The sequence below is a fragment of the Sminthopsis crassicaudata genome, chromosome 6 (assembly GCF_048593235.1).
Source record: "Sminthopsis crassicaudata isolate SCR6 chromosome 6, ASM4859323v1, whole genome shotgun sequence".
In the NCBI taxonomy this organism is placed as follows: domain Eukaryota; kingdom Metazoa; phylum Chordata; class Mammalia; order Dasyuromorphia; family Dasyuridae; genus Sminthopsis; species Sminthopsis crassicaudata.
In genome coordinates this window covers 203,902,301-203,925,202 of record NC_133622.1, presented here as the reverse complement: position 1 = coordinate 203,925,202, position 22,902 = coordinate 203,902,301, and the positions used below count along the sequence as shown (strand labels likewise).

General features: G+C 39.5%; 1 protein-coding gene across 1 annotated transcript in view; it reads left to right on the top strand.

Annotated features, from left to right (window-relative positions):
• The window catches only part of DENND2B (DENN domain containing 2B), a 136,857-nt gene that overhangs the window by 14,766 nt on the left and 99,189 nt on the right, over positions 1–22,902 (top strand).

The window sequence follows — 22,902 nt, the reverse complement described above, 5'->3', positions numbered from 1 at the left end:
TCTCAGAATAAGTGAGAATAATTTTGTGTTTTATGTTTCTCCTGCATCCACCACCAAGTGCTCATAGCTCCTTCCTTTTGGGAGGAAGCAGAAAAATTTGCTGTTCTATTTGCTTATGTATCCTAAGTTCTTAAAATCACTTTGAAGTGGCTCCTAAAGTATTCACTCAGCTGCAGTGTTATCACCAGTTAAAAAACATACAGGGAAAGGCTGTCTTATCAGCAGAGCCAATTTATAGGCCTTGGATCCTGAATCAGGAGGGGGCAGAGTTGGGAATTCTTGGGAGGATTTAACTTTTTTTTTTCTTTCCTTTCAGATCGAAGCTGTTTATCATTTAGGGCTCTTGGGACCTTAAAAACCAAACTGTCAGCTTCTGCCTTCTAGTTTGAACTGAGACTCCGGCCCCTTGCTTGTTAGAGCATTTAAACTGCTACAGCTACCTATTGGTGGATGGAGCAATTCTGAATATATTTATAAAGAAGTAGGGACTTCTGTGTGGAAAAGAGAGTGTGTTAGAGGAATATTTTTTCTTTTCAAACCAAATCTGTTCTCCTTGTCAGAGGTAAATTTGTTGGCACAGGGTTTTAGCCAGATTTTTTTTTTTTTAATCTTGGCAGCAACAATGTGACCTTCAGGATTTATTTCCCTTCCAGGAAAATAATTAGCAAAAGATGGCAAACACCAAAGAGTCTGGAAACTATTTGGTGAAGATCTGCCCACATTTTATATGTCGTGGGTCAAGAGAGATGTAATACCCAATTGCTAGGCCAAATGAGCTACAAATGGACAGGAAACCCAAAAAGAATTTCTTGCCTGTGACTGATAATTGCAAAGATGTATGACCTATGAGCAGGGAAGGAGCAGAGAGTTACTTCTTTCTCCCCTCTCTTTCAACCTTCTTTATTCCCTGTCCTTAATTACTGTATCCCAAAGCAAATGGAGAATATGCCTGACAAATGGACATGTTGAAGGTGGACTGCTCAGCACTAACCATGATCTATTCCTGGGTTTGGCCTGCGCTGCATTTCTGGTTTGAGTTACAACCAGCTGTGCTAAAGAAGCCAGCTGTGTAGTCTTGGGTGGCAAGATGGGCTTTAGCCTTTGCCTGTTTTTCTTAATTCAGCTCTGAGTAAGAGCCCAAAGGGAAGTGGCAAGGATCGGGTTATAAAGAAAACCGGGAGGAACAAGTGGAAATTTTTGTTTAGTTTAATTCTCATTAAAGCAGAAGAAATGCTTCTTCATTTTTCTTTTAAAAAGGATTGTTTAGTCAACCTCCTAAACAGTTTTGTAATTCCAGGCCAGCAGTTAACCGGTAGATAAATTCCAAAGGGCCCCCGAGATTTTTAAAAGCTAAGTGACTCAGCCTTCTGTTTACCTGAAGAATACTGGAGGCCCACTGCTCACTTGACCTCTGCTGCCCTGGGCTCTTCCCTCTAGCTCTGGGGCTACTTTAACCTGGTCTCCTGAGAGTTTTTGTACCTCTGTGGAGGCTCAGACTTGTGTTTCTCCAGAAACGAATGGTCTCAGAATAGGTTTTCTCTCTAGGAGACCTTCCCTGAGTTCAGGGCAGCCTTCTAAGAAGTTTCTAGGTCAGTCCTTTAGAGATCCACAGGGATATTTGATGGGAAAGCTGAAAAAAACTTTTTTTTTTAAATTCAGTTTTATTTTCTGTTTCAAATTCTCTCTCTTCCTGTCATTACTCATTGAGAAATGAGAAAAATAAAACTCACTATAAATATGTATTAATATGCAAAACAACATCTAGAAAACCTTAAAAGAATATTAGTTTCATTTGACTTTGAGTTTGAGTAAATTTTGAAGTGAACTTTTTCATAATGCAATAATCAAATCTAAACCTGGTTTAAAACCTATATCGAATCCTCTAGATCCAGAAATGCACTATATTTAAGTTTCTGTCATAATTAAATTATATATGTAAGTATACTGGAACTTTGAAAATATATTTAAGGATACAAACTTAATTTTGTTTAGAAGACTTACTAAAAACATTTAGTGAAAAAAAATTTAAAAAAACAAAACAAAACATTGAGTGAATGCCAGAATTTTGAGGCTGGAAGAATGATTCTTTGAGGTTGTCATCAGTCAGTGGTCTTTCAAATATGGGAGGCTGGAGGCAGCTGGGTGGTGGAATGGTGACTAAAATAGTGAATTTAGAGTTAAGAAGATGAGCACAAATCTAGTCCAAGACACTATTCTGTGACTCTGGACAAGATTAAGTTTACTTCTGTTTGCTTCTGTTTCTTTGTAAAAAGGGACTAGCTTGTCAGGGTTGTTGTGAGACTTAAATCAGATAATATTCATAAAGTACTTTGCTATAAAAATGCTAGCTATCAGTAGTAGCTATCAGTAGTCATAGTCATAGTCTTAGTAGAAGTAGAAATTTCAAAGTCATTTGGAGGTTGGAAAAAAGGGTCATTTTCCATATTCATTGTGATATCCAATCATGGCCATCACATCTATCCCCTACCTTTCTCTTCTATCATTCTCCTATTCTGCCTCTTCTCTCTCTTAGAAAAGTTACTAATTCCCCCTTTTGAACCTGGTACTTGCTCTCAGGACTCTAACCTAACCACTTCTTGGGCACCCACCATAGCAGCTGCATATGTATTGTTGGGAAAATCCAATCCCCTCCATTCTTCCTATTCTTTTTCTCCCAAGTAACCTGGGTAGTTCTTTTTCTCTTTCTCTCAAGTAACCTGGGTAGTTCCATCAAAATCCTTCAGAGGATTTTGTGGCAGTGTCGGTGATTGAGTTCCACAGTTCATTCCGAATAGAACAGAGTTTTACAGAATGATTCAGACTGGATGAGTTGTGATATTCATTTCAGATCTCATTATATTATCTTTTTGAACTTCTCTATTTCTGTCCAGGGTACCACCATCCTCCTGGTCATCTCAATTAACAACGTCAGGGTCACATTTAATTATTGACTCTCTCTTACTCTTCCCATGCTCCCACTCACCCCATTTGTAGACAGATGTCTTAATTTCTACCTCTACAACATCTCTCTCATCTTCTCTCTTTACTCTCCTCATATAGCCACTACCTAGTCCAGTCTCTTTTGACTCTTGCCTTCTTGTCCTATCTATTTTAGGACATGTTTCTCTTTTTCCCAGTTTGTCTTTTGCATGGCCATCAAAGAAATTTCCCTAAAGTTCAGGTCATTTCCCATCTCAATAAAGAAGGCTCCTTTTTAACCACATGAGCAAATGTTTTTATCTCTTTTTAAATGTCTATTTTGTGCCATTTTTATGATGTATGCTATTATTAGCACGTTATACATGCACATAATATATATAAAATATATATTTAAATTTTATATATATATATAAAAGTTACAAATAAGTAAATATATGTGTACACATCACAGATGCTTCTTTAAAAAGTTTTTTATTTTTTATTGATTGGAAGTGCTATCAAAAACATTTGGAAAGCCTAGACCAACATGTGATAATGAGAATTCTAAAGCCCACAGAGGTTAGTTGATTTGCTCATGATCTCACAGCTGATTTGTGGCCAAGTTGGAACTCTGACTAGTCTCCTAACTCCCAATCAACAGTTCTTTCTTTTATATATATCATGCTTCCTTTTCTGAGGGTCACATGGCATTTATCCCTCAATTCTTCCTTTTTCATAATTCTCAAGGATAGGGCTTAGTGGTGAAATTTGTAGGCTCACAGAGATTTTAAGCTCATAGAATTCAGAACAGAAAAGGATCCTAAGGGATCACCTTAATCCAGTGTTGCTGAGGCAGAGGAGGGGTGAAGAGTTTTGCAAATAGTCACCTGGCTCATGACTGGCTCAAAGAAGGCTACACATACAGGCTATGTTTTATTTTTTTCCTTTAAATCCATTGCCTTCTCCACCATGCTAGAGCTACCTGTACCTTGCACACAGGCTTTGTTTTACTTTTCCCTCCAAAGCCTGTGCTTTCCTCACCATGTTAGAGCTACCTGTACCTTGCGTACAGGCTTTGTTTTGTTTTTTCCCTCAAAGTGCGCTTTCCCCACCAATATCTTATTTTACAGGAAAAGCAGCTTGGTAGAGGGACAAGGTTAGACACAGGCTGAGGAGTCAGAGAATCCCTGGGTCCGGCTTTGAAACTAGGAAAATTCAGATAGTGTTTCTTGTGAAGAAGGGGGAAAATTAACTTTATAATTCATCCCTCAAGAAGTTTCTGAAATTTGCCATCTTGTTGAAAGATCTTTTCAGAAAGGTTACATCATTTGCTTAAAGTCATGCAGCAAACTGATGACATTGACACTCAGGCCAGCTGACTGACCACCCTGTATCTTGTAACTTTGTTTCAAAATTGGCTTTCTGTAGGCAGTCATAGATGGCAGAGGTATTTAGGAAAAACGTTTCTCTTGTATTTGATTAGCAGAACTTGATTCCCTTTTGTGAACAAAAAGGAAATCATAGATCAACATTTCCCTTCAGGGACTTCCACCCCCCCCACCCCCCCAAAAAAAAAGGTTTACCTAATTACCATAGGGATTTTCACATCCACATCTAATAAAGCTGCAGTACTTAAATCAAAAATGTGAAACATTTTAATAAAATCTGGTCTGCCATTTAAACAGGAACCATAAATTTAGCTGTCACTCTGCTTAGGTAGGAGCTTTTCTGCATGGCTTTAGAAGGTTGAGATTTGAGTTTCCTAATTTAACTTGGAATTTGGGATTGGATTATTTTACAGTCTTCATATACAGTTGAGTGAGTTTGTAATTAGGCTGAATCTTCTACCTTGTCTTGCCATGATTATGCCTTGTATTTTAATAGGAGTGTCAGGTGTTAGGTGATTTCCATGCAATTTCCGAGAGAGGACGAGTCATTTGGCACAAAGCATAGAGAAAAGAAAGAAGCTTTTATTGTTTCCATATTGAGATTTCGTGTACAGTACAGTTGGTGATGTTGTAGTTTCTTAATTTAACAAGGGGATTTTAGCCTTCCATCTCCTCCACTCCCTCCAAAAAATGTTTATTTATAGCAGAATACCAGCAAAAATCTTGGAGATCTCTATACTCTAGCCTCCAAAATTTACTGTAGCCTTCTGAGGTCTGGTAATTGAAATGCATTGAAGAACAATGAATCTGGACATATTGAGACCTGGAAATTGAAATGGTTTCCGGCACTATCTCATTATTAACAAGGTTGATGTTCAAATTCTGTGCTCCTCATCCAGCTCCTACATTTCCGGTAAGGTCCAGATGAGTTGCCCGTGGAGTTTCCACCTGTGTTTGTTTGCCCTCTTCCTTTAAACAAGACAGATCTTGTCACTGACTCACTCTATAGACTCTGTAGACCCAGGACAAGTGCAGATGTTGGTACCCGCCTCTCTGCAGGAGAATCCTCTGGAAGAGAGGGTGCAAAGACCGCACTCTCTGCCCTAGCATCGAGTGCCTGGCACGAAGGTTTATGGGACTGCAGGCAATCTCTGCGCTAAGGGTGTTCTGTTTGTTTAGCCAAGTTTACATAGGACAGGGCTGTAGATTAGCGTCCTAACCAAGGAGTTGAATTCCAAGGGCAAAGTCCGCTGTTGGCACCAGATAGGTTGGGAACACCCTGTGAGAAGGGATTTCATTAGGCTTTGGCTCTGTGGATTTCACTTCTCTTCCTCACAGAGGATTTGGTCTCAGAGAGGGCAGGTCTTCTCCTGGGATGCCCGCCAAGCTGCTGCCTTGTACAGTTCTCTTTGTGAACATTATGGCAGCAAGTGTCAATTACTCCCTTTGTGATTTGTGTTTTCAGGTAAGTCTCGTGGGCTTTTTATGTCTTTTATGTCTCCATCATGGACATGTTTTCTCCCTCTTCCCATCATTTTTCAAATTTCTTTTTTCATTTTGTGTTCCCTCTTCTCTTCCTTTATATCTCTATCTCAACTTCTGTTTTATATTTAATATATAAATATAAATAATGTTCCTTTTGTTTATTCTTAGATTATATTTCATTTTGTTCTTTTATTTCTTATATTTATATTTTATTTCTTATGCTTATTCTCATATTTATATTTCATACTCTTACATTTCTTATATTTTCTTATATTTCTTATGTTCTTTCTTATATTTAATATATTGTGTTTCTTATGTTTATTCTTATATTTATAATTTGTTCTTATACTTTTTATATTGATATATCTTATTTATTCTTATAGTATATTTCTTATATTTATATTATATATTATATATAATTACATTATAATACATTTAAAATATAATATATTTATATCATTTCTTATGTTTATTCTTATATTTCTTATGTTTCTATTTTGTTTGTTCTTTTATTTCTTATATTTATATTATATTTCTTACATATATTATGTTTCTTATTTTTCTTACATTTCTTACATTTACATTATATATTTTATATTCTTGTATTATGTTTCTTATATTTATATTTAATTTCTTTTTAGGGTTCTATTTATTCCTTTTTTTTTTTCTTGCTCTCTCTGTGTCCCTCCCTTACCTTTCTTTCATGGTTAGTAATCGGTATTCTCTTCCAAAGCCAGGATTTTCCTTCTGTGCTTTACAACATTTTAGCTCCTATTGTATGTAACCCAGGTATTTCCTTTTCTCTTGGGTCTAAATGTAGTCTGGTAGAATTTTGTGAAAGTGGAAAGTGGAAAGAATTTGTGAAAGTAGTTAATGATGAGTTTAAGAAACCACCTGTGAAATACAGTAATCTGGGAGAGGGAAGGAAAGGGATTATTCATTTATTAAGCATTTACCATATGTATGCTAGATTTGGTGATTAGTCCTTCACAAATATTATCTCATTTCAAGCTCATTGTGCTGCTGCTATCCATTTAGGGACAAGTTGTTGAAGAGAGAGCTATTTTCCCTTCATAGAGAAGGTCCCAAATTTCAGTGTCTTGTATAATCTGTCAGCTTGTTCCTACATATCTAGCTCTCTTATCTCTACTTTTATGATCCTAATTAGCCCCTGCACACCCCCTTTAGTCTTTTGCGATGTCTTGCTTGGATTGTTGAAGTAGACTCTTACTTCTCCCTTCCTTAAAACTCTCCCTCTTTACTTACTCCACACATAACCATTAAAGGGATTTTTACCATAACATAGTTCTCCTCCTCTAATAAGGAAATTCCAGTGACCCCCTTTCACCTTTTGGATCAAAACCCTCCATGGGCGTTTGCAACCTGATGCATCCTGGGCCCAATCTGACTTTCCAGTTTACATATTACTCCCCTTTCCATATTTTATTGTCCAGATAAACTGGCTGTTCCTCATACTGAGCAATCCATATCTCATCTCTGTGTCTTTGCCCTGATTGACCTTCATGCCTGGTATAATGTTCTTCTTCACTTCTGCCTCTGATTTATTTTCCTTTGCTTCCTTCAAGGTTTAGCTTAGGTAGTTCCTCTGTTGTGAAAGCCTTCACCATTAAAATTACCTTTCACTTATTTTGTATGTTTTTATGCATGAACATCTTGTCTCCTTGGGTAGAACGAAACTTCTTGAGGACAGAGACTTTTTTGTTTGGTGGTGTGATGAATAGGGCACGAAACTTGGAGTCAGGAAAACTCATCTTCATGAGTTCAAATCTAGCCTCAGATACTTACTGGCTATGTGACTCTGGACAAGTCACTTCACCTTGTCTGCCTCAGTTCCTCATTTGTAAAATGGACTGGAAATGGGAAATGGTAAACTCCTCTAGTGTCTTTGCCAAGAAAACTCTAAATGAGGTCACAGAGAATCAGAAATGACTGAAAAATGATACAAGTGCTTATGGGTTGATTGACGAATTCCAGTGAGTCAACTGATAGTAAACTGATGAGTAGGGATATTAAGCTAAGAAGTAATCTGATTAGTCTTGGCACTTTTTTTTGGAGTCAGTCTCTAGCGTCATTCCCATTTATCAACTAAGGCAGCTGACCTGGCTGGCATGGATTGGCCTATCTCGCCAGCACCTGTTGGCATCTGTATGAGTCTGCCAGTCGATGAGAACCTGTCATGTAATAAGCTCTGAATGGGATACATTCCCAGAGAGCTCACACTGTGATCTCAGTCAGCTTTGAGGTCCAAAGATCCAAAGGAGTGTTTCCCCTGTAGAGTAACATTATTGAACTTGGTTCTGATAAGATAGACTGAATCTCTAATCCAGGTTTAGAAACCTGGAAAGCTCTAGAGTTTGGGGTTGAAATAAAAGGGAAAGATACTGATTTGGAATTGAAATTGGAGTGCCAGCTAGGGAATCAAAGGAAGTTAGTCACTGAGGTGACTTTGGTAGGTTGAGAGGAAGAACGAAGTAGGAAAGGAAACTTAGAACTTTAAAAACCTGGACAACACATGGACCAGTGCCAAACCAAGTGAATGACCTTAGATTAGGCACTTGTGTTTTATTTTGTGTTGTCTGTGTCTTTAGATAACTGTGTTTTGTTGAATACATGGCTAAGGAAGGGGAATACCACAAGAAAAGTACAGAAGGGGAATTACACTGATATTGAGGCAATATTTTTGGTAGGAGGCACCTCTTTTTTCCTGGTTGGCATCTAAGCAGCATGAAACTGGATAGAGGAAACTTCTGTTTGGTAGCTGCCCAGACTCCATTTTTTTCACACCTGTTTAAGAAATTTGTTCATATTCACTGGTAATAGGACCACCTCTACCCAGATTTTGTCTCTAACTTCTAAGAGAAGGGATTGTAATATTCCTCTTGCACTTTGAAGGGAAATACTGGTCTTGCCAGTTTCTAGTATCTTATAGTGGCTACCTTTACTTGGAGACTTCCAAAAGAGTCTCAGTATCCCCATATAGTAAATACAACCCCACCATCTCTCATTTCTCTGAGTTTTATTTCTATACTTCGGGTCTTTTTAACCAAGATGTAAATGGACTTTAAGTACAGGAATAGATGGAAGTAGGATTAAAATTCTTCCATTTGATCCATTTACCCATTTGTTATTTGGACTGTCCATAGACTTTTTTTTTTATTAATTTTATAATTATTTTTTGACAGTATATATGCATGAGTAATTTTTTTTACATTATCCCTTGTATTCATTTTTTCCAAATTTTCCCCTCCCTCCCTCTACTCCCTCCCCTAGATGACAGGCAATCCCATACATATTAAATGTGTTACAGTATAACCTAGATACAATATATGTGTGTAAATCCAATTTTCTTGCTGCATGGTAAGAATTGGATTCTGAAGGTATAAGTAACCTGGGTAGAAAGACAGTAGTGTTAACAATTTACATTCACTTCCCAGTGTTCCTTCTCTGGGTGTAGTTGTTTCTGTCCATCATTGATCAGCTGGAAGTGAGTTGGATCTTCTTTATGTTGAAGATTTCCACTTCCATCAGAATACATCTTCATACAGTATTGTTGTTGAAGTGTATAGTGATCATCTGGTTCTGCTCATTTCACTCAGCATCAGTTGATTTAAGTCTCTCCAAGCCTCTCTGTATTCCTCCTGTTGGTCATTTCTTACAGAGCAATAATATTCCATAACCTTCATATACCATAATTTACCCAACCATTCTCCAATTGATGGACATCCATTCATCTTCCAGCTTCTAGCCACTATGAAAAGGGCTGCCACAATCATTTTGGCACATACAGGTCCCTTTCCCTTCTTTAGTATTTCTTTGGGATATAAGCCCAATAGCAGCAATGCTGGGTCAAAGGGTATGCACAGTTTGATAACTTTTTGGGCATAGTTCCGAATTGCTCTCCAGAATGGCTGGATTCTTTCACAACTCCACCAACAATGCATCAGTATCCCAGTTTTCCCACATCCCCTCCAACATTCATCGTTATTTGTTCCTGTCATCTTGGCCAATCTGACAGGTGTGTAGTGGTATCTCAGAGTTGTCTTAATTTGCATTTCTCTGATCAATAGTGATTTGGAACACTTTCATATGAGTGGAAATAGTTTCAATTTCATCATCTGAGAATTGTCTGTTCATATCCTTTGACCATTTATCAATTGGAGAATGGTTTGATTTCTTATAAATTAGGGTCAGTTCTCTATATATTTTGGAGATGAGGCCTTTGTCAGAACCTTTACTTTTAAAAATATTTTCCCAATTTGTTACTTCCCTTCTAATCTTGTTTGCATTAGTTTTGTTTGTACAAAAGCCTTTTTGATCTCTAATTCTCCTTTGGTCATAAATTCCTTCCTCCTCCACAAGTCTGAGAGATAAACTATCCTCTGTTCCTCTAATCTATTTATGATCTCATTCTTTATGCCTAAATCATGGACCCATTTTAATCTTATCTTGGTATATGGTGTTAAGTGTGGGTCCATGTCCATAGACTTTTGAAAGTTATAGGGACCAGCAAAGTTACCAACCGGATGAACCGTGGAAGGGGAAGAGGTGGGTTTGTCTTGCCCATGCTATCATATGTTCAGTAAAGGATCTTATGATCACAGTTATAGGTCTGGAAGAGACCTCAAAGATTATTTAGAGCAATCACCTTTATTTCACATAACAATACCAAGAAAACACAGGTACTCCATCAGCCAGTACCACACTATCCATATATGGAACCAATGATGGAGTCAATGGGGAAGTTTTTAATACTGTGGATAAGTATTATCCACATATACATATATATGTAAGTTATGTATATATGTGTGTGTGTATGTATTTATATACTTATAAATATACTTACTGACAGGTATACTTTGGGGAAGTTTTAATACTGTGGATAAATATTATCCACTTACATACATATACAAGTTGTGTGTGTGTGTGTATGGGTATATATATATATATATATATATATATATATATATATATATATATATATACTGCCAAGTATACTTTGCAGGGATGTACCATTGATAAATGAGGTCAATGAATGCATTGCCAGAGCTGGCTCAGTGTTTGGGAGTCTCCGAAGGAAAGCGTGGGAGAGGAGAGCCACAGTCAGACACAATGTAACTTGAGTCTAACATCGTGATGTCATTTTGGTCCTTCTTGAGAATGAAGGACAACAACCAAATGATTTAGCCAAGGTTAGCAAGACCAGGATTTGAACTGAAGTCCTCTGAATTTAAATCTAGCTCTTTTTTCACTGTATAATTCTGACTTTAAATATACATAGAGAAAGATGTCAAATCTTGCTAAATATGGCTCTTATCTGAGCTAGCCAAAAAGCCATATCCTTTCCTTTCCCTTTCTCCATTCCAGATCCTTTGGTATCAATGGTGGACCACATATTGAACTTACTTAATCTTTGAGTTTGTTTTTGACCTGGAAATTAAGCCATTTTCCCTCGACGCTGGCCTTTCCTAAGTCCCATGTTATGGCCTTTTTTTATATTGAGGAGATATGTAGGAAGGCAGGCAGTAACTTCTTAGAGGCTGGGATACAGATTAGAGTGACCTTTGTGCTTGCCCAAGGCAATTACATCTATTTCAAAGAATGTTTAATCCAGTGGCTGATGGAATGAGGGGAGGCTGAGCTAAGAAGAACACATATACCCAACTTCTTTTGGCTTCTGGGACTTTTTAAATTGCAATGACACTTACAAAGCTGTTGAGTCTGTTGTTGACAAAATTCACTTAAATTTAAAAAAACCAACACACATAAGACCTCAGGAAAAAAAGAATGATAAGTAGTAACTAGGCCACAGGAGGGTGATCAGGAAGATGACTGGACATAATTTGTCAGCTAGGTGAGGGCAGGAGGTGTGTGGTATACATGGCTATCTTCAAATATTTAAAGGACTGCATTTGGAAGAGGAATTATTCATGTTTTGCTTTGGTCTGACCTAGGCAGATCTAGAAGCATTGTGGGGCAGATTCAGGCTTGTTGTAATAAATGACTTTCTAACTGTCAATACTGCATTCTCCCTCATTGGGAGGCTTCAAGAGGAGCACTTGTTAGGGGATTCTTGCCGGGATACTAGGGGGATAACGCGTATTCTGAAGGCCCTTTCCCAGCCTTGAGAGTCTGGGAGGAGTAATAAATGGGATGGGATTTCACTGCTTCTGGGGAAAACTCAGAACTTGATTGACCCCAAGGATAGGTCTCAGTCAGCTTTTTCCTTAAACACGTACACCCTGGGACTCTATGAGGAATACTATTGTTTAAAATTGGCCAAGGATCTGCAGTGGGTCTGGCATTGTAATTATGTATGTTTTTGTACTCGGGCCAATCCTCAAGGATAGCATTTCCAGATTAATTTGACCGTGGTATATTTTTGGGCTTGAGATATATGGACAAAGCTCAGAATCACTGATTCTCAGCATTCGGGTGGACATCTGTGGTCATCTCTACTCCCAAGAACATTCCTTCAGATACTTCAAATGTAAACATTTCCTTCATAAGACATGAGCTCCAGGCCTTAACCATCCTTGTAAGTTCTTTAGTGTATTTATTGTGTAGTATAGTTAGCATTCTTTTTGTATGCATTCATATTTGTGGGCAGTTGTAAGCCCCATGAAGGCAGGAGTCTGTCTTAGCCAGTTTCTGCCTTGTCCCTAACCCTGTTCTTCCTGTAGAGCAGGCACTCACTGCCCTTGTATTTGAATTTGAGATGCTGAGCTAAAAGGACAGCACACATACCACTGATTATGGCATGGGACAACAAACAACACGGCTGGGATAACGTTGGAGCCAAATAGAAGCAACTAGGCTTATTTTAATCCTGAAAAACCACTGTGTATAATGAACATTTTATGTAATAAGTGACCTAGGTAATTCCATATTTAGCATTGTACAGGGGAAATAATGTGACTGATTTCTTTTCTCCCAGAATTCCTGTTCCTCCTACACAAAACATGGCTTTGGGAAAGACCATTCTGAAAGCTTGCGTTTTAAAGGGGCCACAAAATACAGTCAGAAAAAGAAGTAACTACCCTAGTGTGCATGTCAAAATTCCCATCCAGCAACAGGACTTCTAGACTTTTTCATGTGTCAAAGACCCCTTGGATAGCTTGAAAAACTCCATGGAACTTTTCTCAAAATAATGTTTTTAAATGCATAAAATAAAACTGAATTAGAGGGGAAACTTTATATGAAAATAGAGAAATCAAATTATTTTTGAAATCAGGCTCACTGCTTCTGGAGGCAGCACCCTTGCAAAGCCAAGTGTTACTCTCTTTGCACGTTTCACTTTTTATTCTGGGTTTTTGCTTCCCAAGTGAGAGTCTAGCTGTGTGGCAGATTCTTCCAGCACTGAATGATGTAGGCTCAGCCAGGGGACAAGCAGGAGCACCTGGGAGGCTGACAGCCAGATCCTTGTCTTCTGAAACAGATCTGGGCTCTCCGAGCCAAAGCTGTAAGGATCCATTGGGCCTGTTCTCAGGACCCAGTGAGAGGATGCATGTAATGTTCCTTAGTGAGCCGAGCAGAGGCCAGTTTTGTTGAATAGGATTTGAATAGAGCATTCAAAGCCCTTTATAACCTAGCCCCCTCCTGCTCACTTCAGTACATACCATGGACATTTCTGTCCAGTGATATTCGTCTCCTGGTCATTCCACGAACAAGTCACTCCATCTCTCCATTTCCTGGCGTTTTCTTTGGCTGTCCCCCATGCCTAGAATTCTGTTCCTCCTCCACTCAGATCGGGGACCTCCCCGGCTTCTGTTCAGTCTCACCTACAGGAAGCCTCCTGGAACCCTTCTTAATCCCAGTGTATCCCCTATGTGAATCGCTTCCTATTTGTCCGTCTATAACTTGCTTTGTATGTATTTGTTTGCATGTATCCCTTTCAACCAAAGGACTTTGTTTTGCCTCTTTTTGTATCCCCATTACTTACCACAGTGCCTGATACATAGTAAGTGATTAATAAGCATTATCCGATTGAATTGGGTTGAATTAAGTCAGGAAAACCTGGGTACAAATCCTGTATCCAGCCTCTAAAAGCTGTATGGCTATGGACTAACCATGAAACCCCTTCTTATCTGTAAAATGGGAATAATGGCACTTGTTCATAGGTTGGTGTTGAGGATTAGATAACCCAATGTCTGTTTTCGGCTTGAAAACATTATATAAATAATAGCTAGTCTTTTTATTGGTCCATTCCTGAATTTAAATCTGGCTTCAGACATTTACTAACTGTGTGACCTTGGGGAAGTCACTTAACTCATTTGCCTCAGTTTCCTCATCTGTAAAATGAATTGGAGAAGGAAATGGCAAACTGCTCCAGTCTCTTTGCCAAGAAAACCCCAAATGGGGACTGAAAAACAACTTTTTTATTATTTAAAAAAATCTTTTTGAGCAAAATCTTTTTATTATCAGAGCCATAATTAGTTTGGAAGTTCTACAGCAAGTAGTTCATTTGATCACCTATCATTTTGTTGTCCCAGTGACCTGTGAGGATGAATTTGGGGGAAAATGTGTCTGTTGAGTATGAGGGGTTACAGGGATCTGCGGTCCATCTCTTGAGCCTCCTGAGTCTTGCTCGGAGATGAGACTCCTCGATGTTTCAGGACTGAGTAAGACTCTAAGCCCATTAAGCTCTAGAATAGGGACTCCTGCCTCCCCTTCCTCTGGACCACTCCCTATGACACAAGTGGGCAAACAGCTTAAATTAAGCCTGCAGTTTTAGGAAAGATAAGTGCTGGGATAATAATCTGGCCCATTCCTTCCCTCACCCCATCTAGCAACACCGAGAACCCCCCACTGTATTTCCCGGGGAGGGCCACATTACTATGGCCCTCTGCCTGACTTGCCCTTTTGCAGAATTGAAAATAGAAACGTAGATGGCCCGCTTATCCTGAATGCTTTTCTCTTGGCCCCATTTTGGACATTTTACTCAGCTCAAGTGACAAGCCAAGGACAGTCAGTCTGGGTGACCTTTAGAGAATTCTGAAGACTGGAATCTTCTGCCCGGAAAGGAGATGTTTATATGAGGCTTTCCAACTGGGGGTTGGGTCTCCACCATGGCCAGCCCCACCCCAGCCTCTGTCCCGGGCTGAGACCACAGGGCCCTGTGACAGTTCTCCTTTCCTGGCTGGAACGCCGCCCCCTTCGCAGAGGAATGGAAGGTTGGAAGGAGCCGAGACCAGGTCCGGCTCTGGCGGATGGAGCAGTTTGCACATTCTTTCGAGAGGCATTTTAATGTCTGAAAGCCGAGGTAGGAATGTGGAAGGCTCTCTTTTTATAGACCAACCTGGAAATTCCCAGAGGATCAGTTAAGGAAGAGAGTTACAGGTGATTGTGGTGAGAGCTGAGCTCATCATGTCTCAGGGGTGACTAGAAATGCAAAACAAGCTGGCAAGACTTGTAAGAGGGATAGGAAAAAATTAATGCCTCTTGGCATTGTCTAGCACATTTATATATGTTATCTTACTGGCAACTCCCTGTCATCTCCTGGGGTAGGGGGTATTTCATCCTGTTTTTCAGATGAGTAAACTGAGGCTTATAATAGGCCTCTGGTAAGTTACAGAAATGGAAGTTAATTTAATTTAATTTTTTTTTTGTTGTTTTTGGCTGAGGCAATTGGGGTTAAGTGACTTGCCCAGGGTCACCCAGCCAGAGAATGTTAAGTGTCTGAGACTGGATTTGAACTCGGGTCTGGTGCTCCATCTACTGCGCCACCTAGCTGCCCCCAGAAATGGAATTTTAATCTAGATCCTCTCCATTTCAAGTCTGGCACTCTATCCACTAAACCGAATTACTTTGGGATCTTCTCTCTCCCATCCTCAATTTCTGTCAGGATGGACATAGGTTTAGGCCAGCAGGCTGGCTGCTTTATTTCCTAGATGAGTGAGGGAAGCACTAAGTAGAATTAGAAGGAAAATGACTTCTGGCTTAAATCGATGAGACTGAAGGTTTTAGCATTCACAAATTCTTCTCCTTAAATGGCCAAGCTTTGGTTGTAGATAGAGATAGTAGTGGGGCAACTAAGTGGCTTCAGATACTTACTAGCTGGGTCATCCCGGTGAGTCACTTAACTTTGTTTGCCTCAGTTTCCTCATCTATAAAATGCACTGCAGAAAGAAATGGCAAACTATTCCAGTAATCTTTATCAAGAAAACTCCAAATGGGGTCAGAAAGACACGCGATTCAAAATGACTAAACCAAAAAAGAGACAATAGTGGTTTATATCATTTCTCCCAGAAATGCCATATTCAGTCCTGTTCCTCTGCCTTCTCTTGTGTTACCCATTTCACTTGGATGAGCTTCTTTCTCTTCCAAACCAAATCATTCAAAACCTAGCTCAGGAGTTGCTTTTTAAAATGATATAATATTTTTTAAATCATGTTTAGAAAAATGAAACTTTTCCTGTCCAGGTTCCTTCTCCTGGGTGTCTTCCTCCTTTGTTAAACTCTTAGTACAAATGTTAAATATTGAATTATACACTGTCCTGGATTGTTTGTTGCCATTTGTGTATTGGGATGCTGTATAAGTGTAAAGATTCTAAACTTCTTAAGGCTCTCTGCTTGGCCCTAGGCTATTCAACATTTTTTTCAAAGACTGGGCTGAAGAAGAAATGCAGTGTTATCAGCCTTTTATATGACACATGTTTACAAGAGGGATTTTGTTTTTGTTTTCTCAATGGAGGGGCCATGAGGGGAGGAAGAAAAGGCAAATTTTTATTTGAAAAAAATTAAAAACTTGCACATGACACAACTGAGGAAAGATCGTAAACATGTTGGTTAATAGAGTTTGGATTTGAATTTGATAAGTTGAAATTTAATAGAGATAAATCAAGTTCTACATTTAGTAAAAACAAACAAATAAAAAAAAAACAAAACCCAGTTGCAATATCACTATTATCATGATAGTTAATACTATGTGCCTGGCACTGAGTTAAGTGTTTTATATCATCTCATTTACTCTCCTTTTTTTTTTTTTTCCTCCCTGAGGCTGGGGTTAAGTGATTTGCCCAGGGTCACACAGCCAGGAAGTGTTAAGTTCTGAGACCAGATTTGAACTCGGGTCCTCCTGAATTCAGGACTGGTAGTTCTATCCACTGCTCCACCTAGCTGTTCCTATCTCATTTACTCTCACAACAGCCTTACATGGCAAAAGCTATTCTCATTCTCATTTCATAGACAAGGAAACTAGACAAATTGGTCACACAATTCTTCACAACTACTTGGGAGGTAGATGCTCTTATCATTCTCATTTTACAAATAACAACAATAATAACTAAGATATTGTGCTAAGAGCTATACAAATATTGTCTCATTTAATCTTCACATCAATCCTGGAGGTAGAAGCTATCTATTTTACAGCTGAGGAAACTGAGGCAGACAAGTTAAATGATTTGTCCAGGGTCTCACAGCTAGGAAGTATCTGAAGCCAAAGTTAAATTCAGATATTCCTGCCTTGAGATCCATTTTGCCATCGAGCTGAGTAAGGACAGTATGGGAAAGCAGTCCAGATGTCAGTTCTCTGGAAAAGATCTGGGCTGAGTGGGTTGTGGCCCATAAACTTAATCAGCAGTAGGATCCAGCTGCCCCAAAGCTTCATGATATATATCCTGAACTCCATTAACAGAAGCTTTGCTCTGGGGACAGGGAGGCCAGAGTTCCTTTGTCATTTGTCTTGGTGTCCTGTGGCTATTTTGTTTTGTTCACTTTTGGGGACCCCATTTTAGGAAGAAAGTTAATAAGGTGGAGAGTTTAGACAAAGGAAAAGAGGCTATTAGGGGGACTAGTAATCCCACAGAAGGAAATGACCCAGGAAAACAAGAGTAAGGGGGAGCTAAGCGCTTGGAAAGTCTGCCATGGGGAAGAGGATGACACCTAGGGATTCTAGGGTGGAAGCTGTCGAGGGCACAAAGGCAGGATGAGCTGCCCAGGTGACTGACCGCTTGTTATAGAGCGGGGCTCTCCTTCAGGAGCTGGAGGCCCTCAGTGGCTTCTGAGGATCCCCCGCTCTGAGAATGTGACTTTGTGATTCTGTTCCCTTAGATCTTGGGGATGTCTCGTGCACAGACGATCCCCCAGCTATGGCCCAAGGCCAGAATCCTAGCCCAGGGAGCCTCAGGCTTTGGGGTGCAGCTCAGTGCTGAGTGGGGACAGCACACCACCCTCCTCCTGGGGCCCGGGAGCTGCCAGTGAGCAACAAGCCAGTTGGCAAACTCACCTTCTCTCCCTTGGGGGACTTTGCTCCTGTTGCTAACAACAGCCATGGATTGTGTAAATAAAACACAGACACCCATGCAGACACATACTTGGGGTTTGAGAGTTAGAGCTGGGGATGGGAAGGGCCTGAAAAGCCCCGTTTAATTCCGGGAAGGAGGAGCCACTCTATGTTCTGGGCCTTCTCCTGCCTCCTTGCCTTTGGGGGAGAAGGAGAATATCAGGGCATTGTGTCCTCTGCACGGGAGCCGAGGCTTCTGGGGATGTACCGGGTGATTCTTAGAGAGCTGATCCTGAAGCTTAATCCAGGTGACCACCTCTGCACCTTTGCAGACAGGGCTTTCCTTGAGAGCTGGTGCGCCATCTCTCATCCTGCAGAAAACTGTCCCTCCTCACCAGGTGTGGGTTTTTACCATTTGTTATGAATGAGAAAACCTGGGGTTAGATGGACATGTTCAGAAGCTTCCTGGGGGCCAGTCAGAAAAGGTAATTAAGGAGGCAATGGCATTTTCTTTGGAAAGACAGAGGGGAATTAGATGAACTTTTCCCTGGAAGCAAATGGGTGAGGTAGGTGACATCATCAGGCTCTTTTATGGCTCTGGAGTTCCATGGAAAAAAAAAAGTACAAATTTATCTGATGTTGTCTATACCATGGAACCACCATGGTGATTCAGAGCTTTGAGTACCTCGTTCCCAGGTAAATCATTTTAGGAGTGTTTCAAGAAGGGGCACTAAGGTCGAGTAGTAGAGTATGAGTTTGTATAACAGTTGGTACCTGACCTCAGACTTCTTCCAGCCCCCCAGCCTGTCTGTCTCAGAAGAGATGGTACATCAAAGAGATGGGTTGACTCAGACCAATCTGGGTGTATTGGCTAGATCAAAGACACCTTTCCAAATGCTGTTCCAAAGTTATGGGAGTCTACTCAAGTTGGGGTGGGAAGGTAAAAAATAAACAGAACCCCAAACACTTTTTTTTTGTTTGTTTTGTTTTTTTGGATTTTTTTGGTGACCACATCAGTGTGACCCTGTTTGGGATGTAGAATAGATGGAAAAAATTAGTCACACCTCTTTGGGACCTAACCTAGCTACATTTTTATAGTCCCATTCCCCAACAGTTATTACTTATTAACCCTGCTACTTGTATGGGTGCAATGAATTATTCATCACTGAGTATTAAGTTTCTTAGAACAGCATGTGATGGATCAGCTCTGTTTAAGGTCAATAAAAACCTATATAATATTATCATTTTATGCAAAGTTACCCACTATCACCATTATTATTGAGTATGGTATTAGAAATGCTAGCTTTAGCAATAAGAGAAGAAAGAGATTAAAGGCATTAGAGTAGGTAAAGAGGAAATCAAATTATCACTCTTTGCAGATAGTTGGATGGTATACTTAGAGAACCCTAGAGAATCAACTAAAAAACTACTAGAAACAATCCATATTATTATTTTGTTATTTATTATTTTATTATCACTATGAAGCTTTTCCCTCATAATAACTTGTGAGATAGTTTAAGTAGGACCTTAAGAAGGGACCTTAGAGATAATTTAGTCCAGTCCCTTATGTAGGAAAAGAGAAAGCTCAGGTTCTGGGAAAGGAAAGGATTTATTTGTTCAACGACTAATTCTTGAGTCCAAAGCAGGTTCAAGAACTGGAAGTTGACAAGAGGCAAGGAAGCAGTGAAAGTCTTTTTCTTTAAAAGTGGTATTTAAGCAGAGGCTACCTGTTTACTAGCTGGGTGCATTATGTGAGATTCTTTTTCCCCCCATGGCAATTCGGATTAAATGGTTTAGTTACTTGCCCAGGATCATACAACTAGTCACCATGAGGCCACATGAACTCAGGTCCTTCTGACTTCAGGCCTGTTCTATCCATTGCACCATCCAGCTGCTCCATGATGTGAGATTCTTTTTGCGCATGGATTGAACTCAGTGACTGTTGAAGACCCTTCTTCCATCTCTGAAATTCTCTGTCTTTGAGACCAAAGTGGGAATGGGAGCTTTAAGCAGAAGTCATTGGGATGAGAGGCTGAAGTGAGAACAGAAGAACTCTGGAGATAAACCCACTTAATAAACTTTATATGTAATATGAATATTTATAAAGTTTATAAATAAGGAAAATGAAATCCAGGGATTTTTGAGTATCATATAGGTGGTTAGATAGTATTTTAAATAGCATTTTATTTTTCCAAATATGTGCAAAGATAGTTTACAATATTCCCTCCATCAAAACCTTGTATTCCAGATTTTTCTCCTTTCTCCTCTTCAAGACAGCAAGCAATCTGATATACGTAATTTTTCTAAGTATTTCCATATTTGTCATGTTGCATAAGAAAAATCAGATCAAAAATGGAAAAAAAGCTAGAAAGGAAAAAATAAGCAAACAAACAACAATAACTTAAAAAATAAATAAATAAATAAGATGAAAAACTATGCTTTGATCCACATTCAATCTCCATAGTTTTCTTTCTAGATGCACATGGCACGTTCCATCACAAGTGCATTGGAATTGTTTTGAATCATCTCATTGTTGAAAAGAGCCAGTTCCATCCCAGATGATCATTAGATAGTATTTGTAAAGTGCTCAGCACAGTGCCTGGCACACAGTAGGTACTATATAAATGCTGACTATTATTATTATGCTTTAGTGTGACACTAAAATCCCAGTCTGGCCAGCATATAAATCATCAAGATGTCCCCTTTACAAGTTTGCATCAGAATGTTAAGATGATCTTCCATCATATTCAAGCACACTATGTCAAAGTACATTTTATTAAATTTAATATCAATATAGTTTTCTGCAACTTCCCTGAACTCTTGAAGAAAAAGCTGGTCTTATGTGCACGTGATATTCACTTGGTGCACAGCAATCCTGTTGCTTCGGTGTTTGTTCCTGGCAAATTCAGTAATGTGCTTGTATGCTTCTCCAGTTAATGAGCTTGATACACTGTATGAACAATTTTATTAACATTCACATGCTCAATGCTGCTCTATTTGCCTTTGGGTTTCTCCCCAGTAATAATAATAATAATAATAATAATAATAATAATAATTATTATTATTAGTTAGAGCAGAGGCTCAAACCAGAACTTCTGGTTCCCAGATTAGTGTTCTTTTTATTCCATTTTTGGGGGTGTGTGGGAGGGTTTCTGGATCTATGATTTTATTAATATAGGAAACCTCCAGGGAGCAAGCTTTCTTTACCAAGGCAAACTAGCAACTCTTTCGAAAGTTAAAATCTTAGGGCTTCTCCTGAGGCTCTCAGAATAACAAAAAGGTCATAAAGCCAGTAGTTTTAGAAAGGGGACTTAAACTTGGAGAGCAGCCCTCTATTATGTTGTATCGCCTCTCCTTCCATGTCATCATTATTATTATGTAATATATAGAAATTGTTGGAGCTGCTTTTTTTTTTCCATGTGTGCAATTTAAACACATAACCTGGGACTCTAGAGACTGAATAGAGGATCCACTGGGGTGGCTTTTGGAAAATAAGCCTTCGTTTCCCAGGGATAGGACCCTCCCTTTCTTCTTTGGGGGCTGGAAGAACCCTTGGGCTCTTATCAGATATAATAGGTCACCCTTACAGCCTCTACCCTCAGAATTTGTGATTATTGCACCATCCCCTCCCCACTCAGTGGCAAGACAAAGAGGGAGTCTGTGAAGGGAAGCAGCTTTGGAGAGGGAAATTGGAGACACGACATGGCCCCGGGTGAGTCCCTGTGGAAAAGCTGAGAGAGCTCTTTGAGACTTGTAGAGTAAGTAATGAGGTGAGAGACCAAGGCTAGAACAAAGTGATAACAAGAGTGGACATGAGGCGATAAGAATAGGGGACACCAGCCGCTGTGGAGTGATTACAGCCCAGGATAAGAGGGAAAACTGAAGGATATCCTGAAGCTTGTGGACCCTGGGATCATTTGGACTTGAGGCTTCTGGAAGTTGTTTGTGGATTTTATTCCTTTTCTGAAAACACTAAAAAGAAAAGAAGGAAGAGGAAAAGGAGGATGAGTAGGAAAAGAGAAAGAAAAAGAAGAAAAAAGGAAAAAAGGAAGGAAGAAGAAAAAAGAGAGAAGAATGGGAAAGGAAAGAGAAAAGGAAGAGAAAGATGAAGAGGAGGAGGAGAAGAAGAGGAGGAGAAAACAACAGCAACCCTAAAACCTGAATATTTTGTGATTAGACCCATTTTACAAATAAGGAAAATGAAGGTCAGTGATTACCATTTTGGTCTCCTTGTCAATGAAGCTTCTGATAACAGTCCTTTCTTTTTTTTTTTTTTTCTCCTCCTGTTTTCTGCACATGATCAATCCTTGTGGTCACTAGTCCATTGTTGGGTCAACCAAGCTCTTTTGCCCAGTGGATGTAGTCACGGGGTCTCAGTCCATCTAATGTCTAATTAAGCAAATAGAATGATGGTTCCTCCGGTCTTTGCAAAGTCCTCTGGTAAGGGGAGCCTAACCCTAACCCTACCAAACTCTTGCACTTTGGGACCCTTCTCATTGTTGGGAAGTTTTTGCTTTGCTTTTTAACGTGAAGCTGAAATTATTTCTCCACTAGTTTTGCCCTTCCGGGCCAATCGGAACAAGCCGTGGGCCTCCTGTAGGTATGGAGTAGCCCCTGAGTTCTCTAAGCCAGGATCAGTGGAGCTCGGGCTTGGAAGGCCCTTCCAAGCTGGAAATATTTCAGATGTGGGTCAAGTGATAAAACTGCTTTCCTGCCTCCAAAGATCAGCTTAGCTTAGTGGGGAGAAGCTTCTCACCAGAAGGTTGGGGTTAAATTTTTTTTGGCTACGACTCAGGAAGATGAAGCATTTTGGGGTTAGAGTTTACGTCACTGGAAGGACTACATAGAATGATGAAATCATAGATCCTTG